General features: G+C 39.4%; 1 pseudogene; it reads left to right on the top strand.

Annotated features, from left to right (window-relative positions):
- The first annotated feature begins 2,098 nt into the window (after positions 1-2,098).
- LOC122814422 lies at positions 2,099-3,679 on the top strand (annotated as a pseudogene).
- Positions 3,680-10,616: the final 6,937 nt, after the last annotated feature.

Here is a 10,616-nt window from a genome sequence, read left to right as displayed (position 1 = left end):
AATTAAAACAATGTACCAGTAAAACCTGTAAAGCAGGCTAGGTTACAAAATGTATATAAGCAGAGTTAGAAGCATATGTTTCACTCTGTCACCTAAACTCCATTCTGATTCCTGATCAGAAGACTATTTCTCTGGGCACTACAGAACATGAATCCTTGCAGGGCCCTTCTCCCACCCTAGAAAATGGAGGCTGTAACTTTCTTCAAAAATGTGACAGCCTTAATAAAGTAGACTGCTAGACAAACTCTTGAGCTTCTAGGTCATATGTGGCTCCTCTAGCCAGATTTCACATGAAGGAATTACAATGGCTTCTAAGGAATTTTTGAGGTCAGTAGTTGCAACTCTTATAAACTCTGGTGGTGTTTTGTGTGAATAGGGAAGTAGTTTGGTGGGTGAACCAGATGAAAAAAAAAAGGTTGCCCTTTAAATGACCAGGTCACAACCAGACCCGAACCATGGATAAATCAGACAAGTCCTGGCGTATTCTCTCCTAAAACAGTGACCACACACAAATATCCACTGTGATGTTAAGGGGGCTATTCAGTGCTACTTTCTCTAGATATGCCTCTTAGGTGTGTCAGTTTATGAGGTATGTTACTCATTTCCATCCTCAAAACTCCTTTTGCATCAAGGACATGGCAGCTTCATGTGTTGCTGAATGTAATGTATCAGTATAAACTTATATTAGTAAGTGATGCTCTGTAATCTGCATACATTAAAGACATTGTTGCACTTCATTGTAACCATTTGTTACATTGTTGCACTCAGTTTTAATGTTCTCTGCTCTTTTCTTCTTATTTGTTCATGTGCCTCACATGTTGCCAGTTTATCTATTTTTTGAACTTTCGGAACCAGTGCTAATCCGAAAGGACCACTTTCTGACTCCCAGCAGAGTGCAGAATGTTGCATTTAAATGTGCTGCGGTAGCATTGTCGCCTCACAGTTAGACGCTGTCCAGTTCGATTCTCAGCTAGAGTGTCTTCTGCGTGGAGACATGCATGAATGGGTGTACCTTCATTGAAGGTTGTGCGTCAGGGCTGGTAACTCTGCACATAAAAATCAACTACCAATCAGTGGACCGGAGTTCTGTGGTGGCGACCCCTAACCGCGAAAAGCCAAAAGAAACAACAAAAGTATAAATAGGTTTGCATGAAAAGATTAAACAATGTTATGGGAGTCAACGTTACACTACAGCTACAGTATGACTTTAATAAATATTAGGAAAAGTGGAGAGTTATGCCTGTAGGTATGATGGGATGGTATGTTATATATTCTAAACTATTGATTTTTGCAAATTATTTTGTTCTGTACTGTTTTTGTACCTTTTAAAACTCTCCATAGAAGACTAATGTCTCATAAATTGAGTCTGAGTTGTTCTGCTCTTTTTCTCATGTTAATAGCAGCAGAAAATGTCAACTTTAAAAATGGAAAAAAACTGTATGTGTGTTTTTAATAAAATGAAACACATTTATTTCATCGTTGTGATACAGTACTAATAATCTATTTGTAGGCAATGGGAGCAGAGAATGGACCATTTACCAGAGTCAGCAGCCATTACTTGGAGCAGCTCTATTACGTAATCCTATGGAGAACCTACAGCACTCTATTCAAACTCTGAAGGGCTCCGACAGGCATCCTGTTATACCTGTAGCACAGCTTCATCCAGGATACACCTGCAACATGAACTCTGAATGTGAACCACGTTCTATAGTACAGCAAAGTCCATTAGTACGCCAGCGAGCTAACAAAGAAAAGAAACCATATAAATGTCCTGAATGCAATAAATACTTCAAATACAAGAGCCATCTAGTAATACATGAAAGGATTCACACTGGGGTGAAACCATATAAATGTGCTGAATGTAGTAAGGGATTCACAACAGCTGGTAACCTTAGAACTCATCTGTCAGTTCACAGTGGGGAGAAACCATATAAATGTTCTGAATGCAGTAAGGGATTCACAACAGCTGGTAGCCTTAGAACTCATCTGTCAGTTCACAGTGGGGAGAAACCATATAAATGTTCTGAATGCAATAAGTGACCATATAAATGTGCTGTATGCAGTAAGTGTTTCAGACTAAGGGGTGGTCTAGTAATACATGAAAGATCTGTCAGTTCACAGTGGGGAGAAACCATATAAATGTTCTGAATGCAATAAGTGTTTCAGACAAAGGGGGAATCTAGTAAGACATGAAAGGATTCACATGGGCAAGGGGGAGAAACCATATAAATGTGCTGAATGCAGTAAGGGATTCACATCAGCTGGTAGCCTTAGAAATCATCTGTCAGTTCACAGTGGGGAGAAACCATATAAATGTTCTGAATGCAATAAGTGTTTCAGACAAAGGGGGAATCTAGTAAAACATGAAAGGATTCACATGGGGGAGGGTGAAAAACCATATAAATGTGCTGAATGCAGTAAGTGTTTCAGACTAAGGGGTGATCTAGTAATACATGAAAGGATTCACATGGGCAAGGGGGAGAAACCATATAAATGTGCTGAATGCAGTAAGGGATTCACATCAGCTGGTAACTTTAGAACTCATCTGTCAGTTCACAGTGGGGAGAAACCATATAAATGTTCTGAATGCAGTAAGTGTTTCAGACTAAGGGGGGATCTAGTACAACATGAAAGGATTCACATGGTCAAGGGGGAGAAACCATATAAATGTGCTGAATGCCTGTCAGTTCACAGTGGGGAGAAACCATATAAATGTCCTGAATGCAATAAGTGTTTCAGACAAAGGTGGGATCTAGTAATACATGAAAGGACTCATATGAGGGAAAGACCATATAAATGTCCTGAATGCAGTAAGGGATTCACAACAGCTCAAAACCTTAGAAATCATCTGTCAGTTCACAGTGGGGGAGAAACCATATAAATGTCCTGAATGCAGTAAGTGTTTCAGACTAAGGGTGGATCTAGTACAACATGAAAGGATTCACATGGTCAAGGGGGAGAAACCATATAAATGTGTTGAATGCAGTAAGCGATTCACAACAGCTGGTAGCCTTAGAATTCATCTGTCAGTTCACAGTGGGGAGAAACCATATAAATGTCCTGAATGCAATAAGTGTTTCAGACAAAGGGGGATCTAGTACAACATGAAAGGATTCACATGGTCAAGGGGGAGAAACCATATAAATGTGTTGAATGCAGTAAGCGATTCACAACAGCTGGTAGCCTTAGAATTCATCTGTCAGTTCACAGTGGGGAGAAACCATATAAATGTCCTGAATGCAATAAGTGTTTCAGACAAAGGGGGGATCTAGTAAAACATGAAAGGATTCACATGGGGGTGAGACCATATAAATGTCCTGACTGCAATAAGTGTTTCAGACAAAGGTGGGATCTAGTAATACATGAAAGGACTCATATCAGGGAGAGACCATATAAATGTCCTGAATGCAGTAAGGGATTCACAACAGCTAAAAACCTTAGCAATCATCTGTCAGTTCACAGTGGGGAGAAACCATATAAATGTCCTGAATGCAGTAAGTGTTTCAGACAAAGTAGTACTCTAGTAAAACATGAAAGGACTCACACAGATGAAAAGTCAGCAAACAAAGCAGAGTAGTAATGCTGAAAATGAATTCATCCTCAAGACTTGGTGAGTACCTTCACGAAATAGACCCTGTTTTTCACAAAATCTCACCAACACGACACTGATATATAGACTGTATTTAAATAGCATATATCATGGACAGAAGCAAGTAAAAAAAAAAAGTGGGGTGCACAAGTCCCAGGAAACAGATGTGCCCAATCCTGGTAGGTACACTGGTGCCAGGATGGGAAAAAATGACAGTGTAGAATCCTCAAAATCCGGAAATATTCCTACATTGGGGTTAGTTCAGGCCCAAGATGGCCCCCTGTTGTAGAAAGAAGTAGCAATCCACAAAAATCACAAAAACTGATAGGCCAAAAAAGAGGCATACAGATGAGAGAGTGGACTATTGAGGATAAGAAAGAAAGTATGTATTGTTACTATTATGCAAAAAGCCCAGAATTACCTGACAGAGGATATACAAAGAGATTGAGATAAATTAGAAGAAAGAAAAATACTTTCAGAGCAAAAGTTGTCAGAAGCTTCAAATAAAAATGTGTGTTCATTAATACAACAGATTTTTGAAAACCAATATATAGATCAAGAAACTTTGATCTGTTTGGAAAAAGAAGCATCTGAGGAAGTGCAAAAATGTAAACAACAAAACCTAAATATTTTTGAAAAGTATAACAAAGAAATATGGACATGGGAAAGAAAGAAAGATTTGATATGGTGCAGTATTATGTAAAGGAGAAAGCCAAGTTAACTAATATAGAGAAAGCAGTTGCAAGGTTATTGAAGAGAAATATAGGGAAAGCCATCCAGATGTGGACAATTTCACAATAAGGAAATTAATATCACAAAAGTGGAATGTGGAATAGAAGATTAGTAAAGCAGAAGTTAAGGAAATAGAAGTTGAAGTTATGGAGTGTCTGCAGAGTGAAGGATTTAATGTAGAAAGTCTAACACAGACTGTATCACAGCATGATGGAGTCAGTCCCCAAAGTAAGGAGAAGCAGGAAGATCAGGAGACATCTGAAGAAGGAATATGGACATTGGGAAGAAAAAGAGATTTAATATGGTGTAATATTTATGTCAAGGAGAAAGCAAAATTAACCAATACAAAAATAGCAGCACCAAAGATATTTGAAGAGAAATACAGGCAAAGGAATATGGATATGGGAAATCTTACAATACGAAAAAGAAGACAAAGAGGAAAAGTAGAAAAGGAGATCAGTAATGGAGAAGTTAAAGAAACAGAAATTAAGGTCATGGAGCACCTGCAAAGTGAAGGATTCAGTGTAGAAAATCTAATCCAGAAAGTACCACAACAGGATAGAGTAATGGATATCCAAATTAAGGGGAAACCAGTGGAAAAGGAACTAATTGGTCAGGTGCTATATCAAGACATTTGGAGTCTTCCACAGGAAACCAGTATAAACATTCAATTAAAGCTAGACAGCAAGGGAAGGGACAGGATACTGTGGAAGCTCTGATGCAGTCAACGTTGAGGAGTGATAGGCCATTGAGTTCCTGTATGACAAAGCAATGGATGGTACAGGATGAAATTGAAGATAAGGTGCAATAGAAAGATGCTATAGAACTTTCTATAGAATGCCCACAGGAAGTGGAAAACAAAGGATGTTCCTTTAGTTTGGAAGAAAATGAACTAAGGGAAGAGTTGCTTGATTTAATGGACAAAGATAGATATATTAAAATCAATGAAAGAAATAGATTGCAGAAGGTCAATAAAACCCCAAAAGTCAGAAGTCTGATAAAACAAATGAAGACAGTAATTAGGACTGTCCATAGAGATCCATGAGATATAACAGAAGTAAACAGGATATGTTACTGTGCAGCTAAATTAAGAACTGATAAAGTTTTACAAGAGCACATGGTAGTGAGGCAAAGGAAGGGGAGAAATTGAATACCATCATAGAAGTATCGACTAGAGGAAAATGTAAAGCAATTAAGATAAGAAGTGTCACCGTTAGAAGAATATAGAAGAGGGAATAGATTAACAAAAATACTATGAATACACCTGAAACATTTTGTACCTATGCTTTGTCCATGAAATTGTTACACTTATAAACTGTATTGCAACTCTGTATCCTATGTAACTATTCACCACCTATAGCATGTTATTCTACTGTCTTTTCCATTAATACTATGTATAACTTGTGTGTTTCCTAATGTATGGAGCTTTTCTCCCCAGGACTCTTCTGAAAATGGACACTAGTGGTCCAGCCGACTATCCTGTTAAAACAACTGTTAAATAAAATAATAAATAAATAGGAAAGATAGATGTGATGAAAGCAGTGCATAGTATTAGAACAGACTAGGCTCTATCATGCACTATTGTAAATAAACTAAACATTTCAACACAGACGGAAAAACTTAGAAGATATACAGATAAATATAAAGGAAAAGTACAAAATAAGCAATTTAGTGATGACCCAAAAAAGTTTTATAGAGAATTGGGAAACATGGTAAAAGGAAATGAAAGACTGCCAAAAAAAGAAATAGATGTATTTTGGAGAAGTATCTATGAAGATCCTGTGGAACACAATAAAGATGCTAAATGGATAAAAGAAGTAAAAGAGAGAATAAGAAGTTTAAAGGTACAGGATATGAAATGGGATGAAATAACAGCCACAGCGATTGAAACAAAGTTAAGAAAAGCCTCTAATATTAAAACCCCAGGCCCAGATGCAGTACCTAACTTTTGGTTAAAAGTATTAACATCTTTGCACGAAGACTTAGCCATGAGTAAGAACTATTTATATGTGCAGCTTGAACAGACACCAACCTGGCTAACAACAGGTAATACAATGCTGCTCCTTAAAAATGCACCTGCAAGCTACCCTAAAAATTATAGACCAATAACTTGCCTACTGATAATGTATAAACTATACATGGGAATTGATGCCAATAGATTTTATGGTCATCTAGAAGAAAATTCAATTATAGCAGTCGAACAAAATGGCAATAAAAGAGTCATATGGAACAAAGGGTCATCTGATTTTAAATAAAGTCATAGTGGAGAACTGTAAAAAGGGGAAGAATCTAAGTGTGGCATGGATTGACTACAAAAAAGCATTTGATAGTATTCCACATTCATGGATAAAAGAGGGCTTAAAATGTATAAGATACATCCTACACTGATCGACTATGTTACAGTGACCATGAAACAATGACAGAGTACTTTGCAATTAAATCATGATAAAGGACAAATTACTATCCAAGGGATAAAAATTCAAAGGGGGATGTTCCAGGGTGACTCTCTGTCTTGCTCTTAACCCATTAACCTCTTTACAACTTAGGCCATGGCTATAATGTGACTCCTAGAAAACAACAAAGTCTAAAGAATTCTCATCTTCTCTTTGTTGATGATTTAAAACTGTATAGTTCATCAGATGAGGAATTGAAAGCACAGCTGCAGGTTGTCAAAACTATTTCAGATGATATTAGAATGTCATTTGGCCTTGATAAATGTGCAAAAGCAACCGTTAAAGCAGGAAAACTGCAGCACCAGGAAAACATCAGTTTAAGACAAGAATGTGATATAAAAGAAATTGAGCAAGGGGGAGTGTATAAATACTTGTGAAATGATGAAGGATCAGCAATAAAACATGAACAAATGCGTATAAAACTTAGTAAGGAGTACTTTAGAAGACTTAAATTAATCCTGAAAACAGCATTGACGTCCAGGAATAAAATCCAAGCTATAAACCAATTTACTCTTCCTGTCTTATAGTTTTGGATTGATTGCTTGGCCCCAAAATGTACTGGATAGATTAGATAATAAAACAAGAAGTATGCACCATGCTCATCAAATGATTTGTAAAAATCAGTGCATACCAAGATTATATATCCCCATTCCAAAGGAGGTATGGACCTCCTTGAAATGGATTACATGTTTAGATCTGCAATTGTGGGACTGCATGCATGTCTGCTGACCTCAAAATCCCCAGACATAGTGAAACTTTTGGAACATGAGGAGAATAAATATAAGATGACTTTTCTTCTTAGTCCAGCCGAAGCATATCTGCATCAAGTTAGAATGGAAATCAAACCAGAAGTAGATAAAAATCAGGCAGCAATTGAATGTCCCAAAAGAAAGGATATAAGGTGAAGGATCAGATGAGACTGCAAGAAGTGTGTTGGAAAATGCATCAGTATAGTTGCAAGTATAGACCTTGGTTTACAAGGTGCATTGAACATGTGCGAGAGACAGACAAATCTATGTTTTGTATAACATAATTGGAAACAGTTCATAGGTAAGTACTAGGCTATCTGCCCAAGGGCATTTATAAGCCTAGCCAGAATGTGTTGGCTTTCGCCACCCCCTTAGATTAGTTCCCTGTGCCCCTGTCATAGGTTGGTACTAAGCTATCAGCCCTAGGGCCTATATAAGCCTAGCCATAACAATTCCCTTGCTATTTCTTCCCACACAATTTACTTCCCTTGCCCCCTTTCTAGCAGGGCGACTGACGTGAACCCCGGGGTGAATTTCCTTTCTCCTATCCAATCGTCAAGGTTCCTTTTGAAGAGGCACTCTGCTTGACATGTATGGACAATCTGTTCCAGAGTATGGGGAGTCTCTGGGTCAGGAACCTATCCCTCCAGCATGTTTTGTTTATTGTGACAACAAGGTTTGGATCCCTGGAGCGTGTGGCTCTGAGGGATTGGGATTTCTTTAAGTGTAGCATGTTCAACAGCTCTGGGTTTGACATGGCCTTGTATGTTAAGCAGAGATTGCCTCTGAGTAGACGATATGCGACAGAGTATAGCTGGAGTTTTTTAAGGCGGTCAGGGTAGGGCATCTGCTTTAGGCCTATGATTCTTTTACTGAGGTATTTCTGTGGTCTTTCTAGTTGTTGCAGAAGTCTTGAGAGGTGCATACCAAATGGGGCGTTGTATTCTATAATGGGTTTAATGAGGGATGAGTACAGTGGGACAACAACCTCCTTTTTTTCTAGATGAAAAGCCCTTAGTGATGAGGTGTGCTACATAGAAGGATTTCCTGACTGTTGTGGCGATGTGGATATCGAAGTTGAGAACACTGTCCACCTGTGTCCCTAAGTCTCTTATCACACTTTCGGTGTTTAGTGTAATGCCACCTATATGGTAATTCACGGGTACATGTTTTTTTTTCCAAAGGGGATAACTAGACATTTCTTGGCATTGAGCCCAAGGCTCTGGCACCAAGCATCTGTTTCTGTAAGGCCCTTTTGTAGAGTATCCACATCATTTGGGGATTGAATAATGGCTCCCAGTTTGCAGTCATCTGCAAACTTTGTTAGCCAGAGTTCCTTAGTGTTGGCCTGTACTTCAGAGAAGCAGATGGCAAACAAGAGCAGTCCCTGGACTGAACCCTTAGGTACTCCACTTGTCACTTGTCTGGAGCTGGATTTGGGTCTGCTACGTTTACAGTGTGGGTTCTATCAGTAAGCCAGTTAGCAACCCATTTGGTGATGTAGGGATTAATGCCCAGCTTAGTAAGTTTATCTATGATTCCAGAGTGGGGGTGGTGTCAAAGGCCTTGGCAAGGTCTAGATAGGCTGTGTGGACCACCTTACCCTTGTCCATGGCTCTGGAGACTGATTCCAAGAAGTCATTCAGGTTCAGGAGACAAGATCGGCCCTTCACGAACCCAAACTGGGTGGGGTCCAGTGTTTGAAGGTTGCCAATGTCTTTGTTTATAAGTTCCATGATAATACGCTCCATGGCCTTGCAGACAAGGCTCGTCAGACTGATGGGACAGTAGTTTCCGGGATCTAAGGTGGATCCCTCCTTGTGGAGTGGGATAACTGTAGCTGTGTGCCACTCAGTGGGCACGAAACCCGAGGTGAGGCTATGATTAAACATGACACTTAGGTGAGGTGCCAGTTCATATTGTAGTTCATGTAGTACACAGCCCGGGATGTCATCTGGTCCCATGGATGCTGTATTCTTAGCTTTGGAGAGTGTTTTTTTTTTACCTGTGTGGCCGTTATTACCGGATTTTGGCAATCTTCCGGTATTGAGATGGGCCGTTTAGAGGGTGAGAGTGGGGTGAAGTTGGCACTTAATCGATCTGCCAGGATATTGGCAATATCCTTGGGATCAGTATATTTAATGACATTCTGTTTTAGCTCAGAGCAGATCTTACTGAGGCTGGTAAGGGAGTTTTTTTGCATCCTGGGATTTTCCTCTTTGCTGCAACAGTTTCTTCCCTTTGTTGTAAAGTTTGTTTATGGCAGGGGACCACCAGATTGGCTTCCTTTTTTTGGATGAGAGCATCTTGGTTCTGTTTGGAATGGCATGATTCATGCATGAGTGGATGTGCTCGTATAGTCCCTTAGTGTAGGATTCAGCAGTTGAACTTTCAGTTCCAGTCTGCATGGGTGTAGTGAAGTTTGTCAGTTCTGACTTGAGTAGTATGAAGTTGGCTTTGGAGAAGTTTTTTATGGAGGTTTCCTTAGTGAAGGGGTGGGATGTGGATGTTAAGGGTGATTAGCTTATGGTCAGACCTGACTAACAAGGGGGTGACCATAGGTGTGGAGCATTGATTTCCCATGTTGGTAATGACCAGGTCTAGGATATTGGAGCCCCTTTTGGGACTATGGATTAGTTGATCTATGTCCAGCAGAGCCAGTAATTCCCTGTGCCACTGTCCAGCAGAGCCACTGCAGTGATCCCCGGGGTAAATTATCTGGTTCCCATCCAGCCGTCAAGGTTTCTCTTGAAGAGTGTTAGAGAGGGGCTCTGCCTGATATATATTGGAATCCTGTTCCAAATCATGGGGAGTCTCTGGGACAGGAATCTATCCTTCCAGCATGTCCTATTTATTGTTGGACATCTTTTTGCTGGTTGTGATATACTAATGGCAAAAGGACTGTATACTGAAAGGCATAATGTGGCAAGAGTGTTGCATTGGGGATTGTGCAAATGTTATAATACTGAAGTAGCTGAAAAGTACTGGAAACATGAGCTAGGAAGCATAATAGAAAATGATGAAGTTTATATCACATGGGATCATCCATTACCAACAGTTCCTAAAACAGATGCAAGCAAACCAGATCTAGTA

The sequence above is a fragment of the Protopterus annectens genome, chromosome 10.part0 (genome assembly GCF_019279795.1).
Source record: "Protopterus annectens isolate FY-2018-M chromosome 10.part0, PAN1.0, whole genome shotgun sequence".
Classification (NCBI taxonomy): domain Eukaryota; kingdom Metazoa; phylum Chordata; order Ceratodontiformes; family Protopteridae; genus Protopterus; species Protopterus annectens.
This window is presented reverse-complemented; position numbering and strand designations above follow the sequence as displayed.